This window comes from Somniosus microcephalus, chromosome 4 (assembly GCF_052327205.1).
Source record: "Somniosus microcephalus isolate GS21.2 chromosome 4, FLI_Smic_1.0, whole genome shotgun sequence".
Lineage (NCBI taxonomy): Eukaryota > Metazoa > Chordata > Chondrichthyes > Squaliformes > Somniosidae > Somniosus > Somniosus microcephalus.
In genome coordinates this window covers 64903189-64923456 of record NC_140990.1, presented here as the reverse complement: position 1 = coordinate 64923456, position 20268 = coordinate 64903189, and the positions used below count along the sequence as shown (strand labels likewise).

General features: G+C 50.8%; 1 pseudogene; it reads right to left on the bottom strand.

Annotated features, from left to right (window-relative positions):
* Nucleotides 1-9691: 9691 nt before the first annotated feature.
* Nucleotides 9692-10864, bottom strand: LOC147119079 (uncharacterized; annotated as a pseudogene).
* Between the last annotated feature and the right edge of the window lie 9404 nt (nucleotides 10865-20268).

The following is a 20268-nucleotide window of genomic DNA, read 5'->3' as shown; positions in this document are numbered from 1 at the left end:
GCTCGCCCTAAAATCCAAGGGCCTCCCAATCTCCCGCTGGCAAGATGTCCTCCCCGATGCGCTCCACTCCATACGATCACTGCTCTGTACTGCCACAAACGCCACCCCTCACGAGAAGATGTTCGTCTTCCCCAGGAAATCCACCTCGGGGACATCACTACCGCCATGGCTGACGTCTCCGGGACCCGTCCTGCTCAGGAAACACGTGAGGAGCCATAAGACGGACCCCCTGGTCGAAAAGGTTCACCTCCTCCACGCCAACCCACAGTATGCCTACGTGGCGTATCCTGACGGGCGGGAGGACACAGTCTCAATTCGAGACCTCGCACCCTCAGGTACCACCCGAAACACCATCGATCACCATCCACTACCTCCACCCACCACCACTACCCACGACGCACACCGGGGTGTCTACCACGAACTGACGACATGCCGGTGCCATCCCTACCCCGAGAGGATGACACGCCAGTGCTCCGTCCCACGCGAGAAGCGGCCGCGGGCAAAGAACCGCTGCAACCGGCACCACGAAGATCATTACGGCAGACAAGACCCCCGGAGAGACTTTCGTATACAAACTTTTGAAACACTTCACCCCGCCGGACTCTTTTTTAAACGAGGGGTGAATGTGGTAAACCACTGCTAACTCTGTACATGTCTGTGTGGTAAACCACTGTTAACTCTGTACAGGTCTGGGCATGTCTCCGCCCCTGGCTCCACCCCTAAGCCCGGGTATAAAGGTGACTCACCACCCTTCCCCCGGGAGCTCTTAGGATGGATCCACTAGCAGAGGCATGCTCCAGTTCTTAGTCAATAAAAGCCTACTTCGTATAAGTTCAACTCGTAGTCTTTGGTGTTGTTGATAGTGCATCAATCTGTAGTTGCCGGGTTTATCCCTCTCCCCTTTTTATAAACAGCGGGGTAACATTTGCAATCCTCCAGTCCTCTGGCACTGCCCCCATATCCAAGGAGGATTGGAAGATTGTGGCCAGAGCCTCCACAATTTCTGCCCTTCCCTCAGTAACCTAGGATGCATCCCATCCGGACCAGGTGACTTATCTACTTTGAGGACCGCCAACCTTTTAAGTATATCCCTCTATTTTTATCCTATCCAATGTCGCTACTGCCTCCTCCTTTACAGCAACAACTTGGATTTATATAGCGCCTTTAACATAGTAAAGCATCCCAGGGTGCTTCACAGGAGCATTATCAAACAAAATTTGACACTGAGCCACATAAGGAGATATAAGAGAAAAGAGACCCAGCCTGTTCATCCTTTCCTGATATGTATACCTTGCATTTCTGGGATCATCCTTGTAAATCTTCTCTGCACCCTCTCCAGTGCCTCTATATCCTTTTTATAATATGGTGACCAGAACTGTACGCAGTACTCCAAGTGTGGTCTAACCAAGGTTCGATACAGGTTTACCATAACTTCCCGACTTTTCAATTCTATCCCTCTAGAAATAAACCCTAGTGCTTGGTTTGCTTTTTTTATGGCCTTGTTAACCTGTGTCGATACTTTTAGTGATTTGTGTATTTGTACTCCCAGATCCCTTTGCTCCTCTACCCCATTTAGATTCTTATTTTCCAAGTAATATGTGACCTCCCTATTTTACTCACCAAAATGTAATACCTCACATTTATCTGTGTTGAATTTCATTTGCCAATTATAGGCCCATTCTTCAAGTTTATTGAAGTCTTCCTGTAATTTGTTGCAGTCCTCCTCAGTATTGACTATGTCCCTCAAGTTGGTGTTGTCCGCAAATTTAGAAATTGTGTTTTTGATTCCAAAGTCTAAATCGTTAATATAAATTGAACAAATATAAGTTTGATTGGTCCACATGTTTCTCCCACATTAGTGGCCCCTGAAAGGGAGCCTTGTTGGGCTGATTCTTGTTTGGTGACCCTGGGCCAACCCAGTCTCACCCTATTGGTCCATCCAAAAAGGCCCAGTGACCAGCAGAGAAAATTAGCAGCTCATTGATTTTATTCTCACTCTGCACACAGCGGGTGGAGAACTGAACCCAACCAGAGTAGAGGGAGGGGGAAAACTGGGAGTGGAGGAAAGAAATGTTGGAGATGGTGCGATGGGTTTGGATTTCAGCACAGGGAGGAGGGAGAGTGTGTGGGATGGGGATTTACAGCTTTGGGGGAACAAGAGAGGAAAGAATGTTCCATAGAAACTAGAATTGTCTGTTCTGAATTTCTATCCTGTACTTACAGTGATGGCTTTTGTAAACTACTTTTACAGGGTATCAGAAGGGGAGGATTTACAGACAGGAAACTCAAACCAAACATCACGTCAAGATCTGACAGAGTCACTCGATTCATCAGGACCTGAATATCATCGGCATTTGAATGTGGAAGGAGGAATGTTTGTCTGTTCTGTCTGTGGGAAAAGATTTCAAACATCAGTGTGACTGGAAAAGCACCGAGACACACACACCCGAGTGAGAGCGTTCCAGTGCACTGACTGTGGAAAGAGCTTTAACCAGTTACACAGCCTGAAAAAATATCACACTGTTCACAGCGGGGAGAAACTGTACACGTGTTCTGTGTGTGGACGAGGCTTCAACTGATCGTCCAACCTGGAGAGACACAAGGAGACCCGCACCACGGAGAAACCGTGGAAATGTGAGGACTGTGGGAAGGGATTCAATTAACCTGGGTGTCCTTGTGCACCAGTCGCTGAAGGTAAGCATGCAGGTGCAGCAGGCGGTTAAGAAGGCAAATGGTATGTTGGCCTTCGTAGCGAGAGGGTTTGAGTACAGGAACAAGGATGTGTTGCTGCAGTTGTACAGGACCTTGGTGAGACCACACCTTGAGTATTGTGTGCCGTTTTGGTCGCCTTATCTGAGGAAGGATGTTCTTGCCATGGAAGGAGTTCAGTGAAGATTCACCAGACTGATACCTGGGATGGCAGGAATGACGTATGAGGAGAGATTGGGTTGATTGGGCTTATACTCGCTGGAGTTTAGAAGAATGAGAGGGGATCTCATTGAAACTTATAAAATTCTGACAGGTCTGGACAGACTAGATGCAGGAAGGATGTTCCCAATGGTCGGGGAGTCCAGAACCAGGGATCACAGTCTAAGGATAAGGGGTAAGCCATTTAGGACAGAAATTAGGAGGAATTTCTTCACCCAGAGAGTGGTGAACCTGTGGAATTCTCTACCATAGAAGGCAGTGGAGGCCAATTCATTAAATATATTCAAGAAGGAGTTGGATATATTTCTTGAGGCTAAAGGGATCAAGGGATATGGGGAGAAAGCAGGGACCGGGTACTGAATTTGGATGATCAGCCATGATCTCATTGAATGTCGGAGCAGGCTCAAGGGGCCGAATGGCCTACTCCTGCTCCTATCTTCTATGTTTCTATGATAGAAGACCTTTAAAAGAAGTAATGAGCTGCTGACACACCAACGCACTGACACTGGGGAGAGGCCATTCACCTGCTCCGTGTGTGTGAAGAGATTCACTGATTCATCCCACCGACTGAAACACCAGCGAGTTCACAAGTGATGCAGGGGTTGGATTCTTCTGTTATTGCTGCTGTTAATCACATCCAGGACTGAACCATGTTCATTCTGACCGTTGGGGTTTGTTTCTGCTGATGTTAATAACCCCTATAACTGGGCTGGAGTTTAATATTTTCATATCTGTCAAATAAATCAGCTTTGTTTCAAACACACAGTGTATCGAGTCCTTGATTTCTCCAAGATAAGAGGAGACTAATTGATGTCCTGTTACCAACTGCTCCATTTTTGGGCCTTTTCTCCTTTCTAACTCTAGATTATTTCAGTTCTCATACCTTCGGTTACTCTCATGGACAAGTCCCAGCTCCCCATACCTTCCAGAGTGCCTCTCCTAGCCTTGGTATCCAGGGAAGGTATCGGTAACATGCCCAGGATCACTAAACACAAAATACAGTCTATTAATCACTTTCAGCGTCCCACAGCATCTCTCACCTTCAATATGTGAATAGAGTATCAAAACCTGGTTTAAATTTAATTCCACTCAGAAAATATATTTCACAAGTAAACACGTCTCATCAAATAATGGACAAAAATCCAGAGGGGAGATGAGCCATTTTTCACTCAGTGAGTTGTTGTGATCTGGAATGCACTGTCTGAAAGGGGGTGGACGCAGATTCAATAGTAACTTTCAAAAGGGAATTGGATCTACTTAAAGGAAAAGATTACAGGGCTGTGGGGAAAGGGCCGGGGAGTGGGATTAATTGGCAGCTCTTTCAATGATGATCACGGCCCTATAAGGCAGCTCTATATTCACAGGAGAAAGGCTGATATCTAACTCCCCGAGAACAGAGAAAGATCCCAACTCTCTGGGAACTCCTTGAATTCTTTCTAAAAGCCTTTCACACGCTGACAGATTCCTTCCTTCTTTTGAAATTCCACTGCCGTGTGCCGGGGGTGCAGGCAGTGCTGGGCACAGAGGGAGCAGCAAACCGGGTTCAGAGAGGGCACGCTGGGTTTGTCCTTGACCTGGGCTTTCCATTGAACATGTGCTGGGGCCCAGTGGGATTTCAGCGCTCCGGGGCATTTCTGAGTGTGTCACAGGAACATTAGGAACAGGAGGAGGCCATTCAGCCCCTCAAGCCTGCTCCACCATTCAATTAGATCAGGGCTGATCCGTATCTTAACTCCATTGACCCGCCTTTATTCCACATCCCTTGGAACAATTACCTCACAAAAATCGATCATCTCAGTCTTGAAAGCTCCAATCGACCCCCAGCATCCACAGCCTTTTGGGGGAGAGAGTTCCACATTTCTACTACCCTGTGTGTGAAAAAGTGCTGCCTGATTTCACCCCTGAATGGCCGAGCTCTAATTTTAAGATTCCGGCCTCTTGTTCTTGATTCCAGCACCAGAGGAATCCTCCATGGCCTCCCCTCTCCTTATCTCTGTAAACTCCTCCAGCCCTACAACCTCTCAGATCTCTGCCCTCCTCCAATTCTGACCTCTTGCGCATCCCCGATTTTAATCGCTCCACCATTGGCGGCCGTGCCTTCAGCTGTCGAGGCCCCAAGCTCTGGAATTCCCTCCCTAAGCCTCTCCAACTCTCCGCCTCTCGTTCCTCCTTCAAGACATTCCTTAAAAACTACTTCTTTGAACAAGCTTTTGATCATCTGCCCGAGTATCTCCTCATGTGGCTCAGAGTCAAATTTTGGTTGCTAACGTTACAGTGAAGCACCTTGGGATGTTTTACTAAGTTAAAGGCACTATCTAAATGCAAGTTGTTGTTGTTACTCTCCAACACCCCCTCACCCCAACCCCTCTCCCCAACTCCTCTTTCACCCCTACTCTCCAACACCCCTCACCCCAACTCCTCTTTCACCCCTACTCTCCAACCCCCCTCACCCCAACTCCTCTTTCACCCCTACTCTCCAACACCCCTCACCCCAACTCCTCTTTCACCCCTACTCTCCAACCCCCCTCACCCCAACTCCTCTTTCACCATTACTCTCCAACCCCCCTCACCCCAACTCCTTTTTCGCCCCTACTCTCCAAACCCCCTCACCCCAACTCCTCTTTCACCCCTACTCTCCAACACCCCCTCACCCCAACTCCTCTTTCACCCCTACTCTCCAACACCCCTCACCCCAACTCCTCTTTCACCCCTACTCTCCAACCCCCCTCACCCCAACTCCTCTTTCACCCCTACTCTCCAACACCCCTCACCCCAACTCCTCTTTCACCCCTACTCTCCAACCCCCCTCACCCCAACTTCTCTTACACCCCTACTCTCCAACCCCCCTCACCCCAACTCCTTTTTCGCCCCTACTCTCCAACCCCCCTCACCCCAACTCCTCTTTCACCCCTACTCTCCAACCCCCCTCACCCCAACTCCTCTTTCACCCCAACTCTCCAACCCCCTCACCCCAACTCCTCTTTCACCCCTACTCTCCAACCCCCTCACCCCAACTCCTCTTCACCCCTACTCTCCAACCCCCCTCACCCCAACTCCTCTTTCACCCCTACTCTCCAACCCCCCTCACCCCAACTCCTCTTTCACCCCTACTCTCCAACCCCCTTCACCCCAACTCCTCTTTCACCCCTACTCTCCAACCCCCCTCACCCCAACTCCTCTTTCACCCCTACTCTCCAACCCCCCTCACCCCAACTCCTCTTTCACCATTACTCTCCAACCCCCCTCACCCCAACTCCTTTTCGCCCCTACTCTCCAACCCCCCTCACCCCAACTCCTCTTTCACCCCTACTCTCCAACCCCCCTCACCCCAACTCCTCTTTCACCCCAACTCTCCAACCCCCTCACCCCAACTCCTCTTTCACCCCTACTCTCCAACCCCCTCACCCCAACTCCTCTTTCACCCCTACTCTCCAACCCCCCTCACCCCAACTCCTCTTTCACCCCTACTCTCCAACCCCCCTCACCCCAACTCCTCTTTCACCCCTACTCTCCAAACCCCTTCACCCCAACTCCTCTTTCACCCCTACTCTCCAACCCCCCTCACCCCAACTCCTCTTTCACCCCTACTCTCCAACCCCCCTCACCCCAACTCCTCTTTCGCCCCTACTCTCCAACCCCCCTCACCCCAACTCCCCTTTCACCCCTACTCCAACTCCCCTCACCCCAACTCCTCTTTCACCCCTACTCCAACTCCCCTCACCCCAACTCCTCTTTCACCCCTACTCTCCAACCCCCTCACCCCAACTCCTCTTTCACCCCTACTCTCCAACCCCCCTCACCCAAACTCCTCTTTCACCCCTACTCCAACTCCCCTCACCCCAACTCCTCTTTCACCCCCACTCTCCAACCCCCTCACCCCAACTCCTCTTTCACCCCTACTCTCCAACACCCCTCACCCCAACTCCTCTTTCACCCCTACTCTCCAACCTCCCTTACCCCAACTCCTCTTTCACCCCTACTCTCCAACCCCCCTCACCCCAACTCCTCTTTCACCCCTACTCCAACTCCCCTCACCCCAACTCCTCTTTCACCCCTACTCTCCAACCCCCTCACCCCAACTCTTCTTTCACCCCTACTCTCCAACCCCCCTCACCCAAACTCCTCTTTCACCCCTACTCTCCAACCCCTCACCACAACTCCTCTTTCACCCCTACTCTCAAACCCCTCACCCCAACTCCTCTTTCACCCCTACTCTCCAACCCCCTCACCCCAACTCCTCTTTCACCCCTACTCTCCAACCCCCTCACCCCAACTCCTCTTTTACCCCTACTCTCCAACCCCCCTCACCCCAACTCCTCTTTCACCCCTACTCTCCAACCCTCCTCACCCCAACTCCTCTTTCACCCCTACTCTCCAACCCCCCTCACCCCAACTCCTCTTTCACCCCTACTCTCCAACCCCCCTCACCCCAACTCCTCTTTCACCCCTACTCTCCAACCCCCCTCACCCCAACTCCCCTTTCACTCCTACTCTCCAACCCCCTCACCCCAACTCCTCTTTCACCCCTACTCTCCAACCCCCTCACCCCAACTCCTCTTTCACCCCTACTCTCCAACCCCCCTCACCCCAACTCCTCTTTCACCCCTACTCTCCAACCCCCCTCACCCCAACTCCCTTTTCACTCCTACTCTCCAACCCCCTCACCCCAACTCCTCTTTCACCCCTACTCTCCAAACCCCTCACCCCAACTCCTCTGTCACCCCTACTCTGCAACCCGCCTCGCCCAGGCTCCTTTCACCCCCACTCTCCAACCCCCCTCACCCCAACTCCTCTTTCACCCCTACTCTCCAAACCCCTCACCCCAACTCCTCTGTCACCCCTACTCTGCAACCCGCCTCGCCCAGGCTCCTTTCACCCCCACTCTCCAACCCCCCTCACCCCAACTCCTCTTTCACCCCTACTCTCCAACCTCCTCACCCCAACTCCTCTTTCACTCCTACTCTCCAACCCCCCTCACCCCAACTCCTTTCACCCCTACTCTCCAAACCCCCTTCACCCCAACTCCTCTTTCACCCCTACTCTCCAACCCCCCTCACCCCAACTCCTCTTTCACCCCAACTCTCCAACCCCTCACCCCAACTCCTCTTTCAACCCTAATCTCCAATCCCCTCACCCCAACTCCTCTTTCGCCCCTGCTCTCCAACCCCCCCCACCCCAACTCCTCTTTCACCCCTACTCTCCAAACCCCTCACCCCAACTCCTCTTTAGCCCTACTCACCAACCTCCCTCACCCCAACTCCTCCTTCACTCCTACAGTCTAACCCCCCTCACCCCAACTCCTTTCACCCCCACTCTCCAACCACCTCACCCCAACTCCTTTTTCACCCCTACTCACCAACCCCCTCACCCCAACTCCTCTTTTACCCTACTCTCCAGCCTCCTCGCCCCACCTCCCCTTTCACCCCTACACTCCAACCCCCTGATCCCAACTCTTCTTTCACCCCTACTCTCCAGCCCCCTGATCCCAACTCCTCTTTCACCCCTACTCTCCAGCCCCTGTCTCATCTTCCATTGACATCAATGGAACATACAATGGCAATTGATATGTCAGAATTTGACAGATATTTCAATGATTCTAGAGGCTTTCTTTATTCTGTCCACTCGAGGAGTGTGATAACAGACTTTCTCCTGTGAATATAGAGTTGGAGTTTTGGGCGATGATGTGTTTACTTGTTCATCTTATTGACTCTAAAAATTGAGTCTTGTGATTTCAGACACCAGATAATCAAGCTCACAACAACAGATTGTCTTTCACTGACTTTATTAACAGCACTGCAAAAATACAGAGAGTATAGTTACCCAATCCGGAGAACAGGGATAATGCAGTGGATTCAGAGCTCTCTTCTCCCCAGGTCTGTTCTAACAAGCTGTGACTACACTGGCGATATTTATATTTAACTTGTTTACCACATTATTGATCTGGCCCTGCCCAAACCATAACCACAAGGATATCTGTCACTGCTCTGACTGTGACCACAAGGCTGTGTCACTATCACACACACACCGTTTCCTTCTTTCACATCTCCATACACAGACCATCTCTTTACACATCCCCTTTCTACACAATTGCAGCCAACATGAATTGTGGGCTCATTCAAAGACACACTCATTTCATGACAGCAAAGGTTACACTGGGACAAATCTTCAGTTATTTTCCATTACAGGCAAAATGCAGAGCGGTCCAGCAGCACATGGCACCTTAACAGAGTCTCATCAACCTACAATATAGAGCTGGAGGATTGGGCCCTGATCTGTTTACTTGTTCATCTCTTGTTCAATACATTTGCTGAGTGCATTTAAATTGAAAACCAGGTTCTGAGGCGTGATCGAAGGTGAGAGAGCTGCTGTGGGACACACACTATGTCCAGTAGCTGAAGGTGATTAATAGATGGGGTTTTGTGTTTAGTGATCCCGGGTGTGTTACTGATACCTTCCCTGGATACCAAGGCTGGGAGAGGCACTCTGGAAGGTATGGGGAGCTGGGACTTTTCCATGAGAGTAACCGAAGGTATGAGAACTGAAATAATCTATATTTAGACAGGAGAAAAGGCCCAAAAATGGAGCAGTCAATAACAGGATATCAATTAATCTCTTATCTTGGAGGAAACAAATACTCGACACACTGTGTGTTTGAAACAATGCCAATTTATTTGGCATTGATCCAGAATATTAATCTCCAGCCCAGTTATTGGGGTTATTAACATCAACAGAAACAAACCCCAACTGTCAGAATGAACATGGTTCAGTCCTGGATGTCATTAACAGCTGCAATAACATCAGAATCCAATTTCGGCAGTAACATATGAACTCGCTGGTGTGTCTGCAGGTTGGATGAAAAAGTGAATCCCTTCCCACACACTGAGCAGGTGAATGGCCTCTCCCCAGTGTGAATTCACTGGTGTATCTTTAGGTAGGATGATTCACTGAATTTCTTCTGACACACGGAGCAGGTGAATGGCCTCGCCCCAGTGTGAACTTGCTGGTGTCTCAGTAGGTGGGATGAATCAGGGAATCCCTTCCCACAAATGGAGCAGGTGAACGGCTTCTCCGCAGTGTGAGTGCGTTGGCATGTCAGCAGATCATTGCTGCTTTTAAAGGTCTTCTCACAGTCAGAACATTTAAAAGGTCTCTTATCAGCATGAACTTGCTGGTGTCTCAGCAGTGTGGCTGACAGAGCGAATCTCTTCCCACACAAAGAGCAGGTGAACTGCCTCTCACCAGTGTGAACTCGCTGGTGTTTCTAAAGGTAGGGTAAACAAGTGAATCCCTTCCCACACACGGAGCAGGTGAATGGTCTCTCACCGGTGTGAACTCACTGGTGTATCAAAAGTTGGGATGAAGAAAGGAAACTCTTCCCACACACAGAGCAGGTGAACAGCCTCTCCCCAGTGTGAACTCACTGGTGTTTAGTGAGGTTGGATGAACAAATGAATCCCTTCCCACACTCAGAGCAGGTGAATGGCCTTTCCCCAGTATGAACTCGCTGGTGTGTAATGAGGTTGGATGAACAAATGAATCCCTTCCCACACTCAGAGCAGGTGAATGGCCTTTCCCCAGTATGAACTCGCTGGTGCGTAGTGAGGTGGGATGACTCAGTGAATCCCTTCCCACACTCGGAGCAGGTGAACGGCCTCTCCTCAGTGTGAGTACGCTGGTGTCTCAGTAGGTGGGATGATTCAGTGAATCTCTTCCCACACACAGAGCAGATGAACGGCCTCTCCCCAGTGTGAACTCGCTGGTGTCTCAGCAGGTAGAATGAATTAGTGAATCCCCTCTGACAAACAGAGCAGGTGAACAGATTCTCCCCAGAGTGAGTGCGTTGGTGTGTCAGCAGATCATTTCTTCTTTTACAGCTCTTCTTACAGTCAGACCATTTAAAAGGTCTCTTATCAGAGTGAACTTGCTGGTGTGTCATCAGGGTTGATGACTGAGTGAATCTCTTCCCACAGACAGAGCAGGTAAATGGCCTCTCCCCAGTGTGAATTCGCTGGTGCATCAAAAGGTGGGATAAACGAGGGAAACTCGCTGGTGTTCAATCAGCTCCTCAGAGGTTTTAAAGCTGTTCCCACAGTCAGAGCATTTAAAAGGTCTCTCATCAGTGTGATCAAGTTGGTGTGCAGTGAGGTGGGATGAACAAGTGAATCCCTTCCCACACACGGAGCAGGAGAATGGCCTCTCCCTATTGCGAGCTCGCTGGTGTGTCAACATGCTAGACAATTGAGTAAATCCCTTCCGATAGAGAGCAGGTGAACAGCCTATCTCCAATCTCCAGCTGGGACAGTTAATTGAATCCCTTCCCACAGTCCCCACATTTCCATAGTTTCTCCATGGTGCGGGTGTCCTTGTGTCTCTCGAGGTTGGACGATCAGTTGAAGCCTCGTCCACACACAGAACACGTGTACGGTTTCTCCCCGCTGTGAATGGTGCGATGTTTTTTCAGGCTGTGTAACTGGTTAAAGCTCTTTCCACAGTCAGTGCACTGGAACACTCTCACTCGGGTGTGTGTGTCTCAGTGCTTTTCCTGTCACAATGATGTTTGAAATCTTTTCCCACAGACAGAGCAAACATTTCTCCTTCCACATTCAAAGCGCGATGATATTCAGGTCCAGAGTGAATCTGTCAGCTCTTCACATGATGTTTGATTTGAGTTTCTCATTTGCATATTTTCCCCTTCTAATACCCTGTAAAATGAATTTACAAAAGTCATCACTGTAAGTACAGGATAGAAATTCAGAACAGACAATTCTAGTTCCTATGGAACATTCTTTCCTCTCTTGTTCCCACAAAGCTGTAAATCCCCATCCCACACACTCTCCTTCCTCCCTGTGCTGAAATTCAAACCCATCGCACCATCTCCAACATTTCTTTCCTCCACTCCCAGTTTTCCCCCTCCCTCTACTCTGGTTGGGTTCAGTTCTACACCCGCTGTGTGCAGAGTGAGAATAAAATCAATGAGCTGCTGATTTTCTCTGCGGGTCACTGGGCCTTTTTGGATGGACCAATAAGGTGAGACTGGGTTGGCCCAGGATCACATGTGTTCGGCCGGGAGGCTCCGCTCGGTGATGCAGATAGCTCTGTGGATGGAGAAGAATGTCAACTAGAGTCTGCCGGATCTGCACAAACTCTCCACTGGGAGTGCCAACCCTCATCTGTGCAAATTCCTGGAGACCCGCTATCTGGATGAACAAGTGAAGATGATCAAAAAGCTTGGAGATCACATCACCAACTTGAAGAGACTGGGACCCCTGCCTTGTTGGGGATGATGGCTTGTGACTTTGTGCAAAGAGCCGAGACCTGAGCTCTGTAATGTCATTAACTGTAAATAAAATGTTCAAACTTAAATTAAAAAAAAGATTATTTATAAAAAACAAGTATCAGCCCAATTCAGGGGACACTAGTATGGGAGAAACATGTGGACCAATCAAACTGACAGAGACCCTGACGCCCCGCCCACTCTTTGTTCCGGCCCAAAGTACCGCGCATGCACCGTGAGACCCACATGTCCAAGATGGCGGCCGGTGACCCGGATCACCCGGGCGGTCACTGACCGGGCCTGTAACCGGGGAAACATGGGGCCTGTGGCTCTTATTCGCGGCCTCAGGCCTACACCAGGTATTTATAAAGCTTTTAAGCACACCCGTGTGTCCAAACGATACCCTGCTCCCACAATCTCCTTCCGGATCCCGGCCGCTGAGCCGCCTGTTCTGTTCAGATCGCCACCACTCGCACTGCGCATGCCCAGAGCAAATAGTTACTGCGCCGGTGCACTCGGCTCCTGTCATCATTGATAGGGCACCTTCCGGCGCGTGGGGGATTCTGGGTTAATGCACCTCCATTGTTGTCATCGACGTGAACACCACGTCTCCCTCTACACTGGCCCGTCAAACACTCCCAGGGCAGGTACAGGATGGGTTAGATACAGAATAAAGCTCAAAGCTCCCTCTACACTGTCCCATCAAACACTCCCAGGGCAGGTACAGCACGGGTTAGATACAGAGTAAAGTTCCCTCTACACTGTCCCATCAAACACTCCCAGGGCAGGTACAGCACAGGTTAGATACAGAATAAAGCTCAAAGCTCCCTCTACACTGTCCCATCAAACATTCCCAGGGCAGGGAAACATAGAAGATAGGAGCAGGAGTAGGCCACTCGGCCCTTCGAGCCTGCTCTGCCATTCAACGAGATCATGGCTGATCATCCAAATTCAGTACCCTGTCCCTGCCTTCTCCCCGTATCCCTTGATCCCTTTAGCCTTAAGAAATATATCCAACTCCTTCTTGAATATATTTAATGAACTGGCCTCCACCGCCCTCTGTGGCAGAGAATTCCACAGGTTCACCACTCTCTGGGTGAAGAAATTCCTCCTCATTTCAGTCCTAAATGGCTTACCCCTTATCCTTAGACTATGACCCCTGGTTCTGGACTCCCCGGCCATCGGAAACATCCTTCCTGCATCTAGTCTGTCCAGGCCTGACAGAATTTTATAGGTTTCGATGAGATCCCCTCTCAGAGCGATCATAATATGATAGAATTCTTCATTAAGATGGAGAGTGAAGTAGTTGACTCGGAGACTAGAGTCCTGAATTTAAATAAAGGAAACTACGATGGTATGAGGTGTGAATTGGGTAGGATTGATTGGGGAATGTCACTCAAAGGGTTGACAATGGATAGGCAATGGCAAACATTCAAAGACCGCATGGATAAACTACAGAAGTTGTTCATCCCAGTTTGGGATAAGAATAAAACAAAAAGGGTGACTCAACCGTGACTAACAAGGGAAATTAGGGATAGCATAAGATCCAAGGAGAGGGCATATAAATTGGCCAGAAAAAGCAGTAACCCTGAGGATTGGGAGCAGTTTAGGATTCAACAAAGGAGGACAAAGGGATTAATTAAGAAGGGGAAAAAAGAATATGAAAGTAAGCTTGCAGGGAACATAAAAACTGACTGTAAGAGCTTTTATAGATATGTGAAGAGAAAAAGATTAGTGAAATCAAGTGTAGGTCCCTTGCAGTCAGAAGCAGGGGAAATTATAATGGGGAGCAAAGAAATGGCAAACCAATTAAATGCATATTTTGATTCTGTCTTCACAAAGGAGGACACAAATAACCTCCCAGAGATGTTGGAGAACATAGGGTCTGATGAGAGGGAGGAACTGAAAGAAATCAGTATTTGTAGGGAAATGGTGTTAGGGAAATTGATGGGATTGAAGGCCGATAAATTCCCAGGGCCTGATAATCTACATCCTAGGGTACTTAAGGAAGTGGCCCTGGAAATATTAGATGCATTGCTGGTCATCTGCCAGAACTTGATAGACTCTGGAACAGTACCCCACTATTCAAAAAGGGTTGTAGAGAGAAAGCGGGGAATTACAGACCGGTAAGCCTGACATCGGCAGTGGGGAAAATGCTGGAGTCCATTATAAAGGATGTAATAGCTGAGCACTTGGAAAGCAGCGACAGGATCGGACAAAGTCAACATGGATTTACAAAAGGTACATCGTGCTTGACTAATCTACTAGAATTTTTTGAGGAAGTAACTGGGAAAATAGATAAGGGAGAACCAGTTGATGTGGTGTATTTGGACTTTCAAAAGGCTTTCGATAAGGTCCCGCATAAGAGATTAGCGTGTAAAGTTAAGGCACATGGGATTGGGGGCAAGGTATTGACTTGGACAGAGAACTGGTTGGCGGACAGAAAGCAGAGAGTAGGAATTATCGGGTCTTTTTCCGAGGGGCAGGCAGTGACTAGTGGGGTACCGCAGGGATCGGTCCCAGGACCCCAGCTATTCACAATATATATTAATGATCTAAACAAGGGAACTAGATGTAATATCTCCAAGTTTGCAGACGACACAAAGCTGGGTGGGCGTGTGTGCTGCGAGGAGGATACTGAGAAACTCCAGGATGATTTGGACAGGATGGGTGATTGGGCAAAAGCGTGGCAGATGCAATATAATGTGGATAAATGCGAGGTTATCCACTTTGGTGTCAAAAACAGAAAGGCGGACTATTATCTGAATGGCAATAGATCGGGAGAAGGGGAAGTGGAACGAGACCTGCGTGTCCTTGTGCACCAGTCGCTGAAGGTAAACATGCAGGTGCAGCAGACGGTGAAGAAGGCAAATGGTATGTTGGCCTTCATAGCAAAAGGGTTTGAGTACAGGAACAAGGATGTCCTGCTGCAGTTGTACAGGGCCTTGGTGAGACTACACCTTGAGTACTGTGTGCAGTTTTGGTCGCCTTATCTGAGGAAGGATGTTCTTGCCATGGAAGGAGTTCAGCGAAGATTCACAAGGCTGATCCCTGGGATGGCAGGAATGATGTATGATGAGAGATTGGGTTGATTGGGCTTATACTCGCTGGAGTTTAGAAGAATGAGAGGGGATCTCATCGAAACTTATAAAATTCTGGCAGGTCTGGACAAACTAGATGCAGGTAGAATGTTCCCGATGGTCGGAGAGTCCAGAACCAGGGGTCATAGTCTAAGGATAAGGGGTAAGCCATTTAGGACAGAGATGAGGAAGAATTTCTTCACCCAGAGAGTGGTGAACCTGTGGATTTCTCTACCACCTAAGGCGGTTGAGGCCAAGTCTTTAAATATATTCAAGAAGGAGTTAGATATATTTCTTAGTGTAGTGTCCAAGGATCAATAATACTCAGACTGCAGGAGAACAATAAAACAGGTATTTACTGATATACCTATCAATTCGTCCAATAAAAAGCGACGAGTTAGGAACGTAACTAAAGGTTTTTATTGACTAAATAACAGAGCCCACCCTCGTGGGTGATCGGGTCCAACAAGGAGGAATACCAGCCAGTCGACTACCTTTATACCTGGGCAGGTAGGTGGAGCCATGGGCGGAGTCGGAGGTGGTCAGCCCAGGTATAACAGCGCGACAAGAGGCGACCTCGTATCGTGATACAACAGTGATAACGGTGATAACAATACAACAGTGATAACTATAGTGTAACGATAAAAGTGGTTTACCACATTCACCCCTTGTTTAGATTTGAGTCCGGCGGGGTGAAGTGTACTACCAGTTCTGGTATGTCAGTCTGTCCGGAGGCCTCGTAAGCCTCTCCGATCATCGCAGCGGCGGTGCTGCATTATCCGGTGTTAGTGCTGGTGTCTGCGTGGTCGGCGAAGGCTCGTGGGGTTCCGGCATGCCGTCTACCTGGGCTGGAATTGGGGGGGTGGTGGGGGGGGGTAAAGGTGGTGTCTCCGGAGTGCCCGAGGGTGCGAGGTCTCGTAAGGAGACAGTGTCCTCCCGCCCGTCTGGGTAAGCCACGTAGGCGTACTGGGGGTTGGCATGCAGGAGGTTCACCCTTTCGACCAGGGGGTCTGTTTTATGGGCCCTCACGTGCTTTCGCAGCAAGACGGGCCCCGGAGAGGTCAGCCAGGTTGGTAGAGTGGTTCCCGTAGTCGACTTCCTGGGGAAAACAAACATTCGTTCATGGGGGGTGGCGTTAACGGCAGTGCAAAGTAGTGACCGGATGGAGTGCAGCGCTGTCGGGAGGACTTCCTGCCAGCGGGAGGTTGGGAGGCCCTTAGACTTTAAGGCTAAGAGGACGGCCTTCCATACCGTCGCGTTCTCTCTTTCCACCTGGCCGTTCCCTTGGGGGTTGTAGCTGGTGGTCCTACTTGCTGCAATACCTCTCGCTAGTAGGAACTGACGGAGTTCCTCGCTCATGAAAGAGGAGCCCCGGTCACTATGTATATAGTTTGGGAACCCGAACAAGGCGAAGAGGTCGTTCAGGCATTTAATGACCGTGGTACTGGTCATGTCTGGGCAGGGGAAGGCAAAGGGGAAACGGGAGTACTCATCAACAATGTTGAGGAAGTACACATTACGGTCAGAGGACGGGAGGGGCCCCTTAAAGTCGATGCTCAGGCGCTCGAAGGGGCGGGTGGCCTTGATCAGGCTTGCTCTGTCCGGCCTAAAGAAGTGCGGTTTGCACTCGGCACAGGTCTGGCAGTTCCTGGTTATGGTCCTGACCTCCTCGATGGAGTAGGGCAGGTTGCGGGCCTTAATGAAGTGGTAAAGTCTGGTGACCCCGGGGTGGCAGAGGTCGTTGTGGAGGGTCTGAAGTCTATCACTTTGCGCGCTGGCGCATGTAATTCGTGACAGAGCATCGGGGGGTTCGTTCAGCTTACCTGGCCGGTACAAGATATCATAATCGTAGGTGGAGAGCTCGATTCTCCACCTCAAGATCTTGTCATTCTTGATTTTGCCCCTCAGCTTGTTATTAAACATAAAAGCGACCGAACGTTGGTCGGTAAGGAGGGTAAATCGTTTGCCTGCCAGGTAGTGCCTCCAGCGTCGTACCGCCTCCACAATCGCCTGGGCCTCCTTCTCGACCGACGAGTGTCGGATCTCAGGGCCCTGTAGGGTCCTTGAGAAGAAGGCCACCGGTCTCCCCTCCTGGTTAAGGGTGGCGGCTAGGGCGAAGTCGGATGCATCGCTCTCGACTTGGAAGGGGATGGACTCATCCACTGCGTGCATAGTGGCCTTGGCAATGTCTCCCTTAATGAGGGAGAAGGCTGCGCACGCTTCCTCCGTAAGGGGGAAGGATGTGGACTTCATGAGGGGTCTGGCTTTGTCCGCATAATTGGGCACCCATTGGGCATAGTAGGCGAAGAGCCCCAGGGTTCTCTTAAGTGCCTTAGGGCAGTGGGGGAGGGGTAGCTCCATGAGGGGGCGCATTCTTTCGGGGTCGGGGCCGATGAGTCTGTTCTCTACTACACAGCCAAGGATGGCAAGGTGCGAGGTGTTAAACACACATTTCTCCTTATTGTAGGTGAGGTTCAGCCGTTGGGCTGTACGGAGGAATTTCTCCAGATTCACGTCGTGGTCCTGCCGGTCGCGGCCGCAGATGGTGACGTTATCTAGGTAGGGGAATGTGGCCTGCAGTCCGTTCTGGTCAACCATCCGGTCCATCTCCCTTTGGAAGACCGAGACCCCGTTGGTGACACCGAAGGGGACCCTAAGGAAGTGGTATAGGAGCCCATTCGCCTCGAAGGCGGTGTACTGGCGGTCCTCGGGGTGGATAGGGAGTTGGTGGTAGGCCGACTTAAGGTCGATGGTCGAGAATACGCGGTATTGTGCAATCTGATTGACCATGTCAGATATGCGGGGAAGGGGGTATGCGTCCAGCTGGGTGTATCTGTTTATGGTCTGGCTGTAGTCGATGACCAGGCGATTTTTATCGCCGGTCTTAACGACCACGACCTGGGCACGCCAGGGGCTGTTGCTCCCCTCGATGATGCCCTCCTTCAGGAGACGCTGCACCTCAGAGCTAATGAAAGCTCTGTCCCCAGCGCTGTACCGCCTGCTCTTGGTAGCGACGGGTTTGCAGTCGGGGGTGAGGTTAGCGAACAGGGAAGGTGGCGGCACCTTGAGGGTGGATAGGCTGCAGGTGTTACGCGGTGGGCGGTTTAACCTTCGCTGGTTGTCGACTGTGAGTGGGGGGAGGGGTCCACCGTATGCTAGGGTTACACTTTGGAGGTGGGATTGGAAGTCCAGCCCTAGTAGGACGGCAGCGCAGAGCTGGGGGAGGACGAGGAGTTTAAAGTTTTTATACTCTGTACCCTTAACCGACAAGGTCACAGCACAGTAGCCGCTAATGTCCGTGGCGTGGGACCTCGATGCCATCGAGATTCGGTTGCGCGTTGGCAGGACAGGGAGGGAGTAGTGGCTCACCGTGTCTGGGTGGATGAAGCTCTCCGTGCTTCCGCTGTCGAACAGGCAGGTCGTGGCGTGGCCGTTTACTTTGATGTCCATCATCGACTTGGACAGGTGGTGTGGGCGGGCTTGATCCAGAGTGACGGAGGCTAGCGTGTAGGTAAGCGAGTCGTTGTCGTCTGCGGGCGAGGCGGTCGTCGGGTCCGGGGGCCCGGTGGCAGTCGGGCGTGGTGGGTAAAATGGCGTCTCCCACGAGGTAGGACAAAATGGCGGAGAAGATGGCTGCCCCCATAACTCACATGAGGCACTATTGGGGTCGGTTGCCTTGATCAAAGATGGCCACCCCCATGACTCACGTGTGGGGATACTGGCCTCAGTTGCCATGAAAGAAGATGGCCGCCCCCACAGTTCGCATGAGGCACTGCTGGCCTCTGAAGATCCGCTCCTGCAGGCCTTAGAGAAATGGCCTTTCTTCCTGCAGGTTGTGCAGGTAGAGTTCCTGGCTGGGCAGCGCGACCTCGGGTGCTTCTCCTGGCCGCAAAAGAAGCAGCCGGCGGCCCGATCGCGGGTGCCCAATGTCGGAGCCGGTACCGGGGGTGGCGGGCCCGGTCGGGTCCGGGACGCCGACGCTGAGGTAGGTCCCGGGGGCGGCGCTGCAAAGGGTATTGCGGTAGGGGTCGGGCCCGAGTCCCAGGGTCGCGAGCAGTACCTGGAAAACGCCTCCTGGTCCTGATGGGCCACCTCCAGGGAGAGAGCGAGGGCTTCAGCTTTGTCCAGGTCGAGGTCTTTAGCTTCAAGCAGTCTTTGCCGTGAGTAGTCGGACCGTAGGCCTTTCACAAAGGCATCGCGGATATTATCTTCCGTATTTTCAACAGCCGTCACCGCTTTAAAGTCACAGTTCCTGCCGAGTGCTCTTAGCGCCCGTAAAAATTCAGCTACAGACTCTCCTGGCTGTTGCGGGCGGGATCTTAGGAGGTGCCTGGTGTACATGTAATTTACCGGGCTGCGGTACTGCTGTTTCAGTAGGTTGATAGCGGCCTCGTACGTAGTCGTGTCCTGTATGAGTGCGTATACTCTCGGGCTCGCTTGGGCGTTCAGAAGTCTTAGTTTGGATCTCTGCGGGGCGCCGGATTCTTCCAGGTAGGATTCGAAGCAGTCCAGCCAGTGTTTGAAGTTGAGGGCTGCGTTTGCTGCCTGTGGGTTTAGATCCAGGTACGGTGGTTTGAGGGCTTGCAGCCAAGCCGGCTGGTGTGGCTGTGCTTCTGGGAGGGCTTCTGGCTGGCCAGTAGTAGACATCTTTAAAATTTAGTCAATAAAATTGATATACCTATCAATTCGTCCAATAAAAAGCGACGAGTTAGGAACGTAACTAAAGGTTTTTATTGACTAAATAACAGAGCCCACCCTCGTGGGTGATCGGGTCCAACAAGGAGGAATACCAGCCAGTCGACTACCTTTATACCTGGGCAGGTAGGTGGAGCCATGGGCGGAGTCGGAGGTGGTCAGCCCAGGTATAACAGCGCGACAAGAGGCGACCTCGTATCGTGATACAACAGTGATAACGGTGATAACAATACAACAGTGATAACTATAGTGTAACGATAAAAGTGGTTTACCACATTTACTGAACAGAGA